The sequence below is a fragment of the Clarias gariepinus genome, chromosome 9, assembly GCF_024256425.1.
Source record: "Clarias gariepinus isolate MV-2021 ecotype Netherlands chromosome 9, CGAR_prim_01v2, whole genome shotgun sequence".
NCBI lineage: Eukaryota > Metazoa > Chordata > Actinopteri > Siluriformes > Clariidae > Clarias > Clarias gariepinus.
The window spans coordinates 36,167,399-36,183,061 of NC_071108.1; the positions used below are offsets into that span (position 1 = coordinate 36,167,399).

Sequence of the window (15,663 nt, forward strand, 5' to 3'; positions counted from 1 at the left end):
ACAACATTGGTTGGTATATCGGGTCAGTTGAAAACTTAGAACGGGACTTACTGTCACACGGTAAACCTCCTGAGATTTAGGTTGTTTGGTCAATAAGAACTGGGAAACTGGCCTTGATTTTTGCAGGGCCCAGATTGTGGCACAGGTTTGTTGCGATCCTTGTCCTGACAGAGCCATATGTAGCAGGTTTCAGTTGCTTCTGGGTCTGGATATGCAGTATGTAAGCAAAAGTCTTTGCTATATGCAGTGTAGATCTGAAGAAAACCATGCCAAGGGAGTGAAATACCCTATGATTTGGACAGGAATGAGCTTTCTTTGCTTCATGGTGTAAAAAAAGCGCCAGTCATCTGTTCTCCTGAAGTGTGGCAAAGGACTCTCTAGCTCAGAAATTTGTGTTGCTTCTTATTTTTGCAGGACATGCTAGAGGAAGCAAATAAAAAACACTGTGGTTGTAGAGAATCAACTTGAATCAATTACCCAATTCTTGTGTTTGTTTTCATTTAAACTCATTTAAACTAAATTCAAACCTAAACCATAGGCCCAGTGGCCTAATGGATAAGGCATCAGCCTTCGGAGCTGAGGATTGTGGGTTCGAGTCCCATCTGGGTCACTTTGTAGCTAGGATTTAAGACTAGACCCTGAAGCTTCAGAGGAATTGCCATCCTACCCTAAGCGCAGGACACAGTTAGCTGCTATCATGCAAGTGTCCTGGCCTTGATTTGCTGTGTTGTTCGTCAGCTTGCCTCTTGAGAAAAAAGCCTGTCGGATTGTTACCTGGGGTAAATGTAGCTGAATTTCTTTGTTCTTACAAGTAGCTATCAGAGTCATATCATTAAGTTATATTCAGTTAATGAAAACCTTGAGGTTATCCAGGATGTGCCAGATGATGTCAAGCAGGTTGCAGTGTATTTAGAAAATCTTCATCCAACTAATCCCCCAAGTTGCTAGCTGAGTACATGAACAAGAAATCCTGTAAATGGATGTAAAAGTGCATTTCATGTACTGTAGGTTTTCAAATCTGCAGACTGCGTTCTTAGGCCAACCTACAGTGGGGTCAAGTTGTAAATGATGTATGAATTAAACAGAGAACAGGGCCCAAGAAGCACCAGTGGTGTAGTGGTATCATGCAAGATTCCCATTCTTGCAAACGGGTTTCGATTCCCGGCTGGTGCAACCACCCTAACAATTTTCTTACTTTTCAGGCCATGTTGAAGGTCCTTACAACATTGGTTGGTATATCGGGTCAGTTGAAAACTTAGAACGGGACTTACTGTCACACGTTAAACCTCCTAATATTTGCGCTTCGGGACAGCAGTAGGTTGTTTGGTCAATAAGAACTGGGAAACTGGCCTTGATTTTTGCAGGGCCCAGATTGTGGCACAGGTTTGTTGCGATCCTTGTCCTGACAGAGCCATATGTAGCAGGTTTCAGTTGCTTCTGGGTCTGGATATACAGTATGTAAGCAAAAGTCTTTGCTATATGCAGTGTAGATCTGAAGGAAACCATGCCAAGGGAGTGAAATACCCTATGATTTGGACAGGAATGAGCTTTCTTTTCTTCATGGTGTAAAAAAAAAGCCAGTCATCTGTTCTCCTGAAGTGTGGAAAAGGACTCTCTAGCTGAGAAATTTGTGTTGCTTCTTATTTTTGCACGACATGCTAGAGGAAGCAAATAAAAAACACTGTAGTTGTAGAGAATCAACTTGAATCAATTACCCAAGGCTTGTGTTTGTTTTCATTTAAACTCATTTAAACTAAATTCAAACCTAAACCATAGGCCCAGTGGCCTAATGGATAAGGCATCAGCCTTCGGAGCTGAGGATTGTGGGTTCGAGTCCCATCTGGGTCACTTTATAGCTAGGATTTAAGACTAGACCCTGAAGCTTCAGAAGAATTGCCATCCTACCCTAAGCGCAGGACGCAGTTAGCTGCTATCATGCAAGTGTCCTGGCCTTGATTTGCTGTGTTGTTCGTCAGCTTGCCTCTTGAGAAAAAAGCCTGTCGGATTGTTACCTGGGGTAAATGTAGCTGAATTTCTTTGTTCTTACAAGTAGCTAGCAGAGTCATATCATTAAGTTAAATTCAGTTAATGAAAACCTTGAGGTTTTCCAAGATGTGCCAGATGATGTCAAGCAGGTTGCAGTGTATTTAGAAAATCTTTATCCAACCAATCCCCCAAGTTGCTAGTTGAGTACATGAACAAGAAATCCTGTAAATGGATGTAAAAGTGCATTTCATGTACTGTAGGTTTTCAAATCTGCAGACTGCGTTCTTAGGCCAACCTACAGTGGGGTCAAGTTGTAATTGATGTATGAATTAAACAGAGAACAGGGCCCAAGAAGCACCAGTGGTGTAGTGGTATCATGCAAGATTCCCATTCTTGCGAACGGGGTTCGATTCCCGGCTGGTGCAACCCACCTAACAATTTTCTTCCTTTTCAGGCCATGTTGAAGGTCCTTACAACATTGGTTGGTATATCGGGTCAGTTGAAAACTTAGAACGGGACTTACTGTCACACGGTAAACCTCCTGAGATTTAGGTTGTTTGGTCAATAAGAACTGGGAAACTGGCCTTGATTTTTGCAGGGCCCAGATTGTGGCACAGGTTTGTTGCGATCCTTGTCCTGACAGAGCCATATGTAGCAGGTTTCAGTTGCTTCTGGGTCTGGATATGCAGTATGTAAGCAAAAGTCTTTGCTATATGCAGTGTAGATCTGAAGAAAACCATGCCAAGGGAGTGAAATACCCTATGATTTGGACAGGAATGAGCTTTCTTTTCTTCATGGTGTAAAAAAAAAGCCAGTCATCTGTTCTCCTGAAGTGTGGAAAAGGACTCTCTAGCTGAGAAATTTGTGTTGCTTCTTATTTTTGCAGGACATGCTAAAGGAAGCAAATAAAAAACACTGTGGTTGTAGAGAATCAACTTGAATCAATTACCCAAGGCTTGTGTTTGTTTTCATTTAAACTCATTTAAACTAAATTCAAACCTAAACCATAGGCCCAGTGGCCTAATGGATAAGGCATCAGCCTTCGGAGCTGAGGATTGTGGGTTCGAGTCCCATCTGGGTCACTTTATAGCAAGGATTTAAGACTGGACCCTGAAGCTTCAGAGGAATTGCCATCCTACCCTAAGCGCAGGACGCAATTAGCTGCTATCATGCAAGTGTCCTGGCCTTGATTTGCTGTGTTGTTCGTCAGCTTGCCTCTTGAGAAAAAAGCCTGTCGGATTGTTACCTGGGGTAAATGTAGCTGAATTTCTTTGTTCTTACAAGTAGCTAGCAGAGTCATATCCTTAAGTTGAATTCAGTTAATGAAAACCTTGAGGTTTTTCAGGATGTGCCAGATGATGTCAAGCAGGTTGCAGTGTATTTAGAAAATCTTCATCCAACTAATCCCCCAAGTTGCTAGCTGAGTACATGAACAAGAAATCCTGTAAATGGATGTAAAAGTGCATTTCATGTACTGTAGGTTTTCAAATCTGCAGACTGCGTTCTTAGGCCAACCTACAGTGGGGTCAAGTTGTAAATGATGTATGAATTAAACAGAAAACAGGGCCCAAGAAGCACCAGTGGTGTAGTGGTATCATGCAAGATTCCCATTCTTGCGAACCGGGTTTGATTCCCGGCTGGTGCAACGAATCTAACAATTTTCTTCCTTTTCAGGCCATGTTGAAGGTCCTTACAACATTGGTTGGTATATCGGGTCAGTTGAAAACTTAGAACGGGACTTACTGTCACATGGTAAACCTCCTAAGATTTGCGCTTCGGGACAGCAGTAGGTTGTTTGGTCAATAAGAACTGGGAAACTGGCCTTGATTTTTGCAGGGCCCAGATTGTGGCACAGGTTTGTTGCGATCCTTGTCCTGACAGAGCCATATGTAGCAGGTTTCAGTTGCTTCTGGGTCTGGATATACAGTATGTAAGCAAAAGTCTTTGCTATATGCAGTGTAGATCTAAAGGAAACCATGCCAAGGGAGTGAAATACCCTATGATTTGGACAGGAATGAGCTTTCTTTGCTTCATGGTGTAAAAAAAGAGCCAGTCATCTGTTCTCCTGAAGTGTGGAAAAGGACTCTCTAGCTGAGAAATTTGTGTTGCTTCTTATTTTTGCAGGACATGCTAGAGGAAGCAAATAAAAAACACTGTGGTTGTAGAGAATCAACTTGAATCAATTACCCAAGGCTTGTGTTTGTTTTCATTTAAACTCATTTAAACTAAATTCAAACCTAAACCATAGGCCCAGTGGCCTAATGGATAAGGCATCAGCCTTCGGAGCTGAGGATTGTGGGTTCGAGTCCCATCTGGGTCACTTTATAGCTAGGATTTAAGACTAGACCCTGAAGCTTCAGAAGAATTGCCATCCTACCCTAAGCGCAGGACGCAGTTAGCTGCTATCATGCAAGTGTCCTGGCCTTGATTTGCTGTGTTGTTCGTCAGCTTGCCTCTTGAGAAAAAAGCCTGTCGGATTGTTACCTGGGGTAAATGTAGCTGAATTTCTTTGTTCTTACAAGTAGCTAGCAGAGTCATATCATTAAGTTAAATTCAGTTAATGAAAACCTTGAGGTTTTCCAAGATGTGCCAGATGATGTCAAGCAGGTTGCAGTGTATTTAGAAAATCTTTATCCAACCAATCCCCCAAGTTGCTAGTTGAGTACATGAACAAGAAATCCTGTAAATGGATGTAAAAGTGCATTTCATGTACTGTAGGTTTTCAAATCTGCAGACTGCGTTCTTAGGCCAACCTACAGTGGGGTCAAGTTGTAATTGATGTATGAATTAAACAGAGAACAGGGCCCAAGAAGCACCAGTGGTGTAGTGGTATCATGCAAGATTCCCATTCTTGCGAACCGGGTTCGATTCCCGGCTGGTGCAACCCACCTAACAATTTTCTTCCTTTTCAGGCCATGTTGAAGGTCCTTACAACATTGGTTGGTATATCGGGTCAGTTGAAAACTTAGAACGGGACTTACTGTCACACGGTAAACCTCCTGAGATTTAGGTTGTTTGGTCAATAAGAACTGGGAAACTGGCCTTGATTTTTGCAGGGCCCAGATTGTGGCACAGGTTTGTTGCGATCCTTGTCCTGACAGAGCCATATGTAGCAGGTTTCAGTTGCTTCTGGGTCTGGATATGCAGTATGTAAGCAAAAGTCTTTGCTATATGCAGTGTAGATCTGAAGAAAACCATGCCAAGGGAGTGAAATACCCTATGATTTGGACAGGAATGAGCTTTCTTTGCTTCATGGTGTAAAAAAAGAGCCAGTCATCTGTTCTCCTGAAGTGTGGAAAAGGACTCTCTAGCTCAGAAATTTGTGTTGCTTCTTATTTTTGCAGGACATGCTAGAGGAAGCAAATAAAAAACACTGTGGTTGTAGAGAATCAACTTGAATCAATTACCCAATTCTTGTGTTTGTTTTCATTTAAACTCATTTAAACTAAATTCAAACCTAAACCATAGGCCCAGTGGCCTAATGGATAAGGCATCAGCCTTCGGAGCTGAGGATTGTGGGTTCGAGTCCCATCTGGGTCACTTTATAGCTAGGATTTAAGACTAGACCCTGAAGCTTCAGAAGAATTGCCATCCTACCCTAAGCGCAGGACGCAGTTAGCTGCTATCATGCAAGTGTCCTGGCCTTGATTTGCTGTGTTGTTCGTCAGCTTGCCTCTTGAGAAAAAAGCCTGTCGGATTGTTACCTGGGGTAAATGTAGCTGAATTTCTTTGTTCTTACAAGTAGCTAGCAGAGTCATATCATTAAGTTAAATTCAGTTAATGAAAACCTTGAGGTTTTCCAAGATGTGCCAGATGATGTCAAGCAGGTTGCAGTGTATTTAGAAAATCTTTATCCAACCAATCCCCCAAGTTGCTAGTTGAGTACATGAACAAGAAATCCTGTAAATGGATGTAAAAGTGCATTTCATGTACTGTAGGTTTTCAAATCTGCAGACTGCGTTCTTAGGCCAACCTACAGTGGGGTCAAGTTGTAATTGATGTATGAATTAAACAGAGAACAGGGCCCAAGAAGCACCAGTGGTGTAGTGGTATCATGCAAGATTCCCATTCTTGCGAACCGGGTTCGATTCCCGGCTGGTGCAACCCACCTAACAATTTTCTTCCTTTTCAGGCCATGTTGAAGGTCCTTACAACATTGGTTGGTATATCGGGTCAGTTGAAAACTTAGAACGGGACTTACTGTCACACGGTAAACCTCCTGAGATTTAGGTTGTTTGGTCAATAAGAACTGGGAAACTGGCCTTGATTTTTGCAGGGCCCAGATTGTGGCACAGGTTTGTTGCGATCCTTGTCCTGACAGAGCCATATGTAGCAGGTTTCAGTTGCTTCTGGGTCTGGATATGCAGTATGTAAGCAAAAGTCTTTGCTATATGCAGTGTAGATCTGAAGAAAACCATGCCAAGGGAGTGAAATACCCTATGATTTGGACAGGAATGAGCTTTCTTTGCTTCATGGTGTAAAAAAAGCGCCAGTCATCTGTTCTCCTGAAGTGTGGCAAAGGACTCTCTAGCTCAGAAATTTGTGTTGCTTCTTATTTTTGCAGGACATGCTAGAGGAAGCAAATAAAAAACACTGTGGTTGTAGAGAATCAACTTGAATCAATTACCCAATTCTTGTGTTTGTTTTCATTTAAACTCATTTAAACTAAATTCAAACCTAAACCATAGGCCCAGTGGCCTAATGGATAAGGCATCAGCCTTCGGAGCTGAGGATTGTGGGTTCGAGTCCCATCTGGGTCACTTTGTAGCTAGGATTTAAGACTAGACCCTGAAGCTTCAGAGGAATTGCCATCCTACCCTAAGCGCAGGACACAGTTAGCTGCTATCATGCAAGTGTCCTGGCCTTGATTTGCTGTGTTGTTCGTCAGCTTGCCTCTTGAGAAAAAAGCCTGTCGGATTGTTACCTGGGGTAAATGTAGCTGAATTTCTTTGTTCTTACAAGTAGCTATCAGAGTCATATCATTAAGTTATATTCAGTTAATGAAAACCTTGAGGTTATCCAGGATGTGCCAGATGATGTCAAGCAGGTTGCAGTGTATTTAGAAAATCTTCATCCAACTAATCCCCCAAGTTGCTAGCTGAGTACATGAACAAGAAATCCTGTAAATGGATGTAAAAGTGCATTTCATGTACTGTAGGTTTTCAAATCTGCAGACTGCGTTCTTAGGCCAACCTACAGTGGGGTCAAGTTGTAAATGATGTATGAATTAAACAGAGAACAGGGCCCAAGAAGCACCAGTGGTGTAGTGGTATCATGCAAGATTCCCATTCTTGCAAACGGGTTTCGATTCCCGGCTGGTGCAACCACCCTAACAATTTTCTTACTTTTCAGGCCATGTTGAAGGTCCTTACAACATTGGTTGGTATATCGGGTCAGTTGAAAACTTAGAACGGGACTTAGTGTCACACGGTAAACCTCCTGAGATTTGCGCTCCGGGACAGCAGTAGCTTGTTTGGTCAATAAGAACTGGGAAACTGGCCTTGATTTTTGCAGGGCCCAGATTGTGGCACAGGTTTGTTGCGATCCTTGTCCTGACAGAGCCATATGTAGCAGGTTTCAGTTGCTTCTGGGTCTGGATATGCAGTATGTAAGCAAAAGTCTTTGCTATATGCAGTGTAGATCTGAAGAAAACCATGCCAAGGGAGTGAAATACCCTATGATTTGGACAGGAATGAGCTTTCTTTGCTTCATGGTGTAAAAAAAGCGCCAGTCATCTGTTCTCCTGAAGTGTGGCAAAGGACTCTCTAGCTCAGAAATTTGTGTTGCTTCTTATTTTTGCAGGACATGCTAGAGGAAGCAAATAAAAAACACTGTGGTTGTAGAGAATCAACTTGAATCAATTACCCAATTCTTGTGTTTGTTTTCATTTAAACTCATTTAAACTAAATTCAAACCTAAACCATAGGCCCAGTGGCCTAATGGATAAGGCATCAGCCTTCGGAGCTGAGGATTGTGGGTTCGAGTCCCATCTGGGTCACTTTGTAGCTAGGATTTAAGACTAGACCCTGAAGCTTCAGAGGAATTGCCATCCTACCCTAAGCGCAGGACACAGTTAGCTGCTATCATGCAAGTGTCCTGGCCTTGATTTGCTGTGTTGTTCGTCAGCTTGCCTCTTGAGAAAAAAGCCTGTCGGATTGTTACCTGGGGTAAATGTAGCTGAATTTCTTTGTTCTTACAAGTAGCTATCAGAGTCATATCATTAAGTTATATTCAGTTAATGAAAACCTTGAGGTTATCCAGGATGTGCCAGATGATGTCAAGCAGGTTGCAGTGTATTTAGAAAATCTTCATCCAACTAATCCCCCAAGTTGCTAGCTAAGTACATGAACAAGAAATCCTGTAAATGGATGTAAAAGTGCATTTCATGTACTGTAGGTTTTCAAATCTGCAGACTGCGTTCTTAGGCCAACCTACAGTGGGGTCAAGTTGTAAATGATGTATGAATTAAACAGAGAACAGGGCCCAAGAAGCACCAGTGGTGTAGTGGTATCATGCAAGATTCCCATTCTTGCAAACGGGTTTCGATTCCCGGCTGGTGCAACCACCCTAACAATTTTCTTACTTTTCAGGCCATGTTGAAGGTCCTTACAACATTGGTTGGTATATCGGGTCAGTTGAAAACTTAGAACGGGACTTACTGTCACACGTTAAACCTCCTAATATTTGCGCTTCGGGACAGCAGTAGGTTGTTTGGTCAATAAGAACTGGGAAACTGGCCTTGATTTTTGCAGGGCCCAGATTGTGGCACAGGTTTGTTGCGATCCTTGTCCTGACAGAGCCATATGTAGCAGGTTTCAGTTGCTTCTGGGTCTGGATATACAGTATGTAAGCAAAAGTCTTTGCTATATGCAGTGTAGATCTGAAGGAAACCATGCCAAGGGAGTGAAATACCCTATGATTTGGACAGGAATGAGCTTTCTTTTCTTCATGGTGTAAAAAAAAAGCCAGTCATCTGTTCTCCTGAAGTGTGGAAAAGGACTCTCTAGCTGAGAAATTTGTGTTGCTTCTTATTTTTGCACGACATGCTAGAGGAAGCAAATAAAAAACACTGTAGTTGTAGAGAATCAACTTGAATCAATTACCCAAGGCTTGTGTTTGTTTTCATTTAAACTCATTTAAACTAAATTCAAACCTAAACCATAGGCCCAGTGGCCTAATGGATAAGGCATCAGCCTTCGGAGCTGAGGATTGTGGGTTCGAGTCCCATCTGGGTCACTTTATAGCTAGGATTTAAGACTAGACCCTGAAGCTTCAGAAGAATTGCCATCCTACCCTAAGCGCAGGACGCAGTTAGCTGCTATCATGCAAGTGTCCTGGCCTTGATTTGCTGTGTTGTTCGTCAGCTTGCCTCTTGAGAAAAAAGCCTGTCGGATTGTTACCTGGGGTAAATGTAGCTGAATTTCTTTGTTCTTACAAGTAGCTAGCAGAGTCATATCATTAAGTTAAATTCAGTTAATGAAAACCTTGAGGTTTTCCAAGATGTGCCAGATGATGTCAAGCAGGTTGCAGTGTATTTAGAAAATCTTTATCCAACCAATCCCCCAAGTTGCTAGTTGAGTACATGAACAAGAAATCCTGTAAATGGATGTAAAAGTGCATTTCATGTACTGTAGGTTTTCAAATCTGCAGACTGCGTTCTTAGGCCAACCTACAGTGGGGTCAAGTTGTAATTGATGTATGAATTAAACAGAGAACAGGGCCCAAGAAGCACCAGTGGTGTAGTGGTATCATGCAAGATTCCCATTCTTGCGAACGGGGTTCGATTCCCGGCTGGTGCAACCCACCTAACAATTTTCTTCCTTTTCAGGCCATGTTGAAGGTCCTTACAACATTGGTTGGTATATCGGGTCAGTTGAAAACTTAGAACGGGACTTACTGTCACACGGTAAACCTCCTGAGATTTAGGTTGTTTGGTCAATAAGAACTGGGAAACTGGCCTTGATTTTTGCAGGGCCCAGATTGTGGCACAGGTTTGTTGCGATCCTTGTCCTGACAGAGCCATATGTAGCAGGTTTCAGTTGCTTCTGGGTCTGGATATGCAGTATGTAAGCAAAAGTCTTTGCTATATGCAGTGTAGATCTGAAGAAAACCATGCCAAGGGAGTGAAATACCCTATGATTTGGACAGGAATGAGCTTTCTTTTCTTCATGGTGTAAAAAAAAAGCCAGTCATCTGTTCTCCTGAAGTGTGGAAAAGGACTCTCTAGCTGAGAAATTTGTGTTGCTTCTTATTTTTGCAGGACATGCTAAAGGAAGCAAATAAAAAACACTGTGGTTGTAGAGAATCAACTTGAATCAATTACCCAAGGCTTGTGTTTGTTTTCATTTAAACTCATTTAAACTAAATTCAAACCTAAACCATAGGCCCAGTGGCCTAATGGATAAGGCATCAGCCTTCGGAGCTGAGGATTGTGGGTTCGAGTCCCATCTGGGTCACTTTATAGCAAGGATTTAAGACTGGACCCTGAAGCTTCAGAGGAATTGCCATCCTACCCTAAGCGCAGGACGCAATTAGCTGCTATCATGCAAGTGTCCTGGCCTTGATTTGCTGTGTTGTTCGTCAGCTTGCCTCTTGAGAAAAAAGCCTGTCGGATTGTTACCTGGGGTAAATGTAGCTGAATTTCTTTGTTCTTACAAGTAGCTAGCAGAGTCATATCATTAAGTTGAATTCAGTTAATGAAAACCTTGAGGTTTTCCAGGATGTGCCAGATGATGTCAAGCAGGTTGCAGTGTATTTAGAAAATCTTCATCCAACTAATCCCCCAAGTTGCTAGCTGAGTACATGAACAAGAAATCCTGTAAATGGATGTAAAAGTGCATTTCATGTACTGTAGGTTTTCAAATCTGCAGACTGCGTTCTTAGGCCAACCTACAGTGGGGTCAAGTTGTAAATGATGTATGAATTAAACAGAAAACAGGGCCCAAGAAGCACCAGTGGTGTAGTGGTATCATGCAAGATTCCCATTCTTGCGAACCGGGTTTGATTCCCGGCTGGTGCAACGAATCTAACAATTTTCTTCCTTTTCAGGCCATGTTGAAGGTCCTTACAACATTGGTTGGTATATCGGGTCAGTTGAAAACTTAGAACGGGACTTACTGTCACATGGTAAACCTCCTAAGATTTGCGCTTCGGGACAGCAGTAGGTTGTTTGGTCAATAAGAACTGGGAAACTGGCCTTGATTTTTGCAGGGCCCAGATTGTGGCACAGGTTTGTTGCGATCCTTGTCCTGACAGAGCCATATGTAGCAGGTTTCAGTTGCTTCTGGGTCTGGATATACAGTATGTAAGCAAAAGTCTTTGCTATATGCAGTGTAGATCTAAAGGAAACCATGCCAAGGGAGTGAAATACCCTATGATTTGGACAGGAATGAGCTTTCTTTGCTTCATGGTGTAAAAAAAGAGCCAGTCATCTGTTCTCCTGAAGTGTGGAAAAGGACTCTCTAGCTGAGAAATTTGTGTTGCTTCTTATTTTTGCAGGACATGCTAGAGGAAGCAAATAAAAAACACTGTGGTTGTAGAGAATCAACTTGAATCAATTACCCAAGGCTTGTGTTTGTTTTCATTTAAACTCATTTAAACTAAATTCAAACCTAAACCATAGGCCCAGTGGCCTAATGGATAAGGCATCAGCCTTCGGAGCTGAGGATTGTGGGTTCGAGTCCCATCTGGGTCACTTTATAGCTAGGATTTAAGACTAGACCCTGAAGCTTCAGAAGAATTGCCATCCTACCCTAAGCGCAGGACGCAGTTAGCTGCTATCATGCAAGTGTCCTGGCCTTGATTTGCTGTGTTGTTCGTCAGCTTGCCTCTTGAGAAAAAAGCCTGTCGGATTGTTACCTGGGGTAAATGTAGCTGAATTTCTTTGTTCTTACAAGTAGCTAGCAGAGTCATATCATTAAGTTAAATTCAGTTAATGAAAACCTTGAGGTTTTCCAAGATGTGCCAGATGATGTCAAGCAGGTTGCAGTGTATTTAGAAAATCTTTATCCAACCAATCCCCCAAGTTGCTAGTTGAGTACATGAACAAGAAATCCTGTAAATGGATGTAAAAGTGCATTTCATGTACTGTAGGTTTTCAAATCTGCAGACTGCGTTCTTAGGCCAACCTACAGTGGGGTCAAGTTGTAATTGATGTATGAATTAAACAGAGAACAGGGCCCAAGAAGCACCAGTGGTGTAGTGGTATCATGCAAGATTCCCATTCTTGCGAACCGGGTTCGATTCCCGGCTGGTGCAACCCACCTAACAATTTTCTTCCTTTTCAGGCCATGTTGAAGGTCCTTACAACATTGGTTGGTATATCGGGTCAGTTGAAAACTTAGAACGGGACTTACTGTCACACGGTAAACCTCCTGAGATTTAGGTTGTTTGGTCAATAAGAACTGGGAAACTGGCCTTGATTTTTGCAGGGCCCAGATTGTGGCACAGGTTTGTTGCGATCCTTGTCCTGACAGAGCCATATGTAGCAGGTTTCAGTTGCTTCTGGGTCTGGATATGCAGTATGTAAGCAAAAGTCTTTGCTATATGCAGTGTAGATCTGAAGAAAACCATGCCAAGGGAGTGAAATACCCTATGATTTGGACAGGAATGAGCTTTCTTTGCTTCATGGTGTAAAAAAAGAGCCAGTCATCTGTTCTCCTGAAGTGTGGAAAAGGACTCTCTAGCTCAGAAATTTGTGTTGCTTCTTATTTTTGCAGGACATGCTAGAGGAAGCAAATAAAAAACACTGTGGTTGTAGAGAATCAACTTGAATCAATTACCCAATTCTTGTGTTTGTTTTCATTTAAACTCATTTAAACTAAATTCAAACCTAAACCATAGGCCCAGTGGCCTAATGGATAAGGCATCAGCCTTCGGAGCTGAGGATTGTGGGTTCGAGTCCCATCTGGGTCACTTTATAGCTAGGATTTAAGACTAGACCCTGAAGCTTCAGAAGAATTGCCATCCTACCCTAAGCGCAGGACGCAGTTAGCTGCTATCATGCAAGTGTCCTGGCCTTGATTTGCTGTGTTGTTCGTCAGCTTGCCTCTTGAGAAAAAAGCCTGTCGGATTGTTACCTGGGGTAAATGTAGCTGAATTTCTTTGTTCTTACAAGTAGCTAGCAGAGTCATATCATTAAGTTAAATTCAGTTAATGAAAACCTTGAGGTTTTCCAAGATGTGCCAGATGATGTCAAGCAGGTTGCAGTGTATTTAGAAAATCTTTATCCAACCAATCCCCCAAGTTGCTAGTTGAGTACATGAACAAGAAATCCTGTAAATGGATGTAAAAGTGCATTTCATGTACTGTAGGTTTTCAAATCTGCAGACTGCGTTCTTAGGCCAACCTACAGTGGGGTCAAGTTGTAATTGATGTATGAATTAAACAGAGAACAGGGCCCAAGAAGCACCAGTGGTGTAGTGGTATCATGCAAGATTCCCATTCTTGCGAACCGGGTTCGATTCCCGGCTGGTGCAACCCACCTAACAATTTTCTTCCTTTTCAGGCCATGTTGAAGGTCCTTACAACATTGGTTGGTATGTCGGGTCAGTTGAAAACTTAGAACGGGACTTACTGTCACACGGTAAACCTCCTGAGATTTAGGTTGTTTGGTCAATAAGAACTGGGAAACTGGCCTTGATTTTTGCAGGGCCCAGATTGTGGCACAGGTTTGTTGCGATCCTTGTCCTGACAGAGCCATATGTAGCAGGTTTCAGTTGCTTCTGGGTCTGGATATGCAGTATGTAAGTAAAAGTCTTTGCTATATGCAGTGTAGATCTGAAGAAAACCATGCCAAGGGAGTGAAATACCCTATGATTTGGACAGGAATGAGCTTTCTTTTCTTCATGGTGTAAAAAAAAAGCCAGTCATCTGTTCTCCTGAAGTGTGGAAAAGGACTCTCTAGCTGAGAAATTTGTGTTGCTTCTTATTTTTGCAGGACATGCTAAAGGAAGCAAATAAAAAACACTGTGGTTGTAGAGAATCAACTTGAATCAATTACCCAAGGCTTGTGTTTGTTTTCATTTAAACTCATTTAAACTAAATTCAAACCTAAACCATAGGCCCAGTGGCCTAATGGATAAGGCATCAGCCTTCGGAGCTGAGGATTGTGGGTTCGAGTCCCATCTGGGTCACTTTATAGCAAGGATTTAAGACTGGACCCTGAAGCTTCAGAGGAATTGCCATCCTACCCTAAGCGCAGGACGCAATTAGCTGCTATCATGCAAGTGTCCTGGCCTTGATTTGCTGTGTTGTTCGTCAGCTTGCCTCTTGAGAAAAAAGCCTGTCGGATTGTTACCTGGGGTAAATGTAGCTGAATTTCTTTGTTCTTACAAGTAGCTAGCAGAGTCATATCATTAAGTTGAATTCAGTTAATGAAAACCTTGAGGTTTTCCAGGATGTGCCAGATGATGTCAAGCAGGTTGCAGTGTATTTAGAAAATCTTCATCCAACTAATCCCCCAAGTTGCTAGCTGAGTACATGAACAAGAAATCCTGTAAATGGATGTAAAAGTGCATTTCATGTACTGTAGGTTTTCAAATCTGCAGACTGCGTTCTTAGGCCAACCTACAGTGGGGTCAAGTTGTAAATGATGTATGAATTAAACAGAGAACAGGGCCCAAGAAGCACCAGTGGTGTAGTGGTATCATGCAAGATTCCCATTCTTGCAAACGGGTTTCGATTCCCGGCTGGTGCAACCACCCTAACAATTTTCTTACTTTTCAGGCCATGTTGAAGGTCCTTACAACATTGGTTGGTATATCGGGTCAGTTGAAAACTTAGAACGGGACTTACTGTCACACGTTAAACCTCCTAATATTTGCGCTTCGGGACAGCAGTAGGTTGTTTGGTCAATAAGAACTGGGAAACTGGCCTTGATTTTTGCAGGGCCCAGATTGTGGCACAGGTTTGTTGCGATCCTTGTCCTGACAGAGCCATATGTAGCAGGTTTCAGTTGCTTCTGGGTCTGGATATACAGTATGTAAGCAAAAGTCTTTGCTATATGCAGTGTAGATCTGAAGAAAACCATGCCAAGGGAGTGAAATACCCTACGATTTGGACAGGAATGAGCTTTCTTTGCTTCAAACCTAAACCATAGGCCCAGTGGCCTAATGGATAAGGCATCAGCCTTCGGAGCTGAGGATTGTGGGTTCGAGTCCCATCTGGGTCACTTTATAGCAAGGATTTAAGACTGGACCCTGAAGCTTCAGAGGAATTGCCATCCTACCCTAAGTGCAGGACTTAGTTAGCTGATATCATGCAACTGTCCTGGCCTTGATTTGCTGTGTTGTTCGTCAGCTTGCCTCTTGAGAAAAAAGCCTGTCGGATTGTTACCTGGGGTAAATGTAGCTGAATTTCTTTGTTCTTACAAGTAGCTAGCAGAGTCATATCATTAAGTTATATTCAGTTAATGAAAACCTTGAGGTTTTCCAGGATGTGCCAGATGATGTCAAGCAGGTTGCAGTGTATTTAGAAAATCTTTATCCAACCAATCCCCCAAGTTGCTAGTTGAGTACATGAACAAGAAATCCTGTAAATAGTTGTAAAAGTGCATTTCATGTACTGTAGGTTTTCAAATCTGCAGACTGCGTTCTTAGGCCAACCTACAGTGGGGTCAAGTTGTAAATGATGTATGAATTAAACAGAAAACAGGGCCCAAGAAGCACCAGTGGTGTA

At 42.4% G+C, this 15,663-nt stretch overlaps 21 non-coding genes across 21 annotated transcripts; all 21 read left to right on the forward strand.

Moving 5' to 3' along the window:
• The first annotated feature begins 537 nt into the window (after positions 1-537).
• On the forward strand, positions 538-610 carry trnar-ucg (transfer RNA arginine (anticodon UCG)). The gene has a single exon. It is a non-coding gene; the product is annotated as a tRNA-Arg (tRNA).
• A 1,165-nt stretch (positions 611-1,775) lies between these two features.
• On the forward strand, positions 1,776-1,848 carry trnar-ucg (transfer RNA arginine (anticodon UCG)). The gene has a single exon. It is a non-coding gene; the product is annotated as a tRNA-Arg (tRNA).
• A 492-nt stretch (positions 1,849-2,340) lies between these two features.
• Positions 2,341-2,411, forward strand: trnag-ccc (transfer RNA glycine (anticodon CCC)). Its single transcript has one exon. It is a non-coding gene; the product is annotated as a tRNA-Gly (tRNA).
• A 584-nt stretch (positions 2,412-2,995) lies between these two features.
• On the forward strand, positions 2,996-3,068 carry trnar-ucg (transfer RNA arginine (anticodon UCG)). Its single transcript has one exon. It is a non-coding gene; the product is annotated as a tRNA-Arg (tRNA).
• Positions 3,069-3,560: 492 nt separating this feature from the next.
• On the forward strand, positions 3,561-3,631 carry trnag-ccc (transfer RNA glycine (anticodon CCC)). Its single transcript has one exon. It is a non-coding gene; the product is annotated as a tRNA-Gly (tRNA).
• A 602-nt stretch (positions 3,632-4,233) lies between these two features.
• Positions 4,234-4,306, forward strand: trnar-ucg (transfer RNA arginine (anticodon UCG)). Its single transcript has one exon. It is a non-coding gene; the product is annotated as a tRNA-Arg (tRNA).
• Positions 4,307-4,798: 492 nt separating this feature from the next.
• Positions 4,799-4,869, forward strand: trnag-ccc (transfer RNA glycine (anticodon CCC)). The gene has a single exon. It is a non-coding gene; the product is annotated as a tRNA-Gly (tRNA).
• A 584-nt stretch (positions 4,870-5,453) lies between these two features.
• On the forward strand, positions 5,454-5,526 carry trnar-ucg (transfer RNA arginine (anticodon UCG)). The gene has a single exon. It is a non-coding gene; the product is annotated as a tRNA-Arg (tRNA).
• Positions 5,527-6,018: 492 nt separating this feature from the next.
• trnag-ccc (transfer RNA glycine (anticodon CCC)) lies at positions 6,019-6,089 on the forward strand. Its single transcript has one exon. It is a non-coding gene; the product is annotated as a tRNA-Gly (tRNA).
• A 584-nt stretch (positions 6,090-6,673) lies between these two features.
• On the forward strand, positions 6,674-6,746 carry trnar-ucg (transfer RNA arginine (anticodon UCG)). Its single transcript has one exon. It is a non-coding gene; the product is annotated as a tRNA-Arg (tRNA).
• A 1,165-nt stretch (positions 6,747-7,911) lies between these two features.
• On the forward strand, positions 7,912-7,984 carry trnar-ucg (transfer RNA arginine (anticodon UCG)). The gene has a single exon. It is a non-coding gene; the product is annotated as a tRNA-Arg (tRNA).
• Positions 7,985-9,149: 1,165 nt separating this feature from the next.
• Positions 9,150-9,222, forward strand: trnar-ucg (transfer RNA arginine (anticodon UCG)). The gene has a single exon. It is a non-coding gene; the product is annotated as a tRNA-Arg (tRNA).
• Positions 9,223-9,714: 492 nt separating this feature from the next.
• Positions 9,715-9,785, forward strand: trnag-ccc (transfer RNA glycine (anticodon CCC)). Its single transcript has one exon. It is a non-coding gene; the product is annotated as a tRNA-Gly (tRNA).
• Positions 9,786-10,369: 584 nt separating this feature from the next.
• trnar-ucg (transfer RNA arginine (anticodon UCG)) lies at positions 10,370-10,442 on the forward strand. Its single transcript has one exon. It is a non-coding gene; the product is annotated as a tRNA-Arg (tRNA).
• Positions 10,443-10,934: 492 nt separating this feature from the next.
• trnag-ccc (transfer RNA glycine (anticodon CCC)) lies at positions 10,935-11,005 on the forward strand. Its single transcript has one exon. It is a non-coding gene; the product is annotated as a tRNA-Gly (tRNA).
• Positions 11,006-11,607: 602 nt separating this feature from the next.
• Positions 11,608-11,680, forward strand: trnar-ucg (transfer RNA arginine (anticodon UCG)). Its single transcript has one exon. It is a non-coding gene; the product is annotated as a tRNA-Arg (tRNA).
• Positions 11,681-12,172: 492 nt separating this feature from the next.
• On the forward strand, positions 12,173-12,243 carry trnag-ccc (transfer RNA glycine (anticodon CCC)). The gene has a single exon. It is a non-coding gene; the product is annotated as a tRNA-Gly (tRNA).
• A 584-nt stretch (positions 12,244-12,827) lies between these two features.
• On the forward strand, positions 12,828-12,900 carry trnar-ucg (transfer RNA arginine (anticodon UCG)). The gene has a single exon. It is a non-coding gene; the product is annotated as a tRNA-Arg (tRNA).
• A 492-nt stretch (positions 12,901-13,392) lies between these two features.
• Positions 13,393-13,463, forward strand: trnag-ccc (transfer RNA glycine (anticodon CCC)). Its single transcript has one exon. It is a non-coding gene; the product is annotated as a tRNA-Gly (tRNA).
• Positions 13,464-14,047: 584 nt separating this feature from the next.
• On the forward strand, positions 14,048-14,120 carry trnar-ucg (transfer RNA arginine (anticodon UCG)). Its single transcript has one exon. It is a non-coding gene; the product is annotated as a tRNA-Arg (tRNA).
• Positions 14,121-15,084: 964 nt separating this feature from the next.
• trnar-ucg (transfer RNA arginine (anticodon UCG)) lies at positions 15,085-15,157 on the forward strand. The gene has a single exon. It is a non-coding gene; the product is annotated as a tRNA-Arg (tRNA).
• Positions 15,158-15,663: the final 506 nt, after the last annotated feature.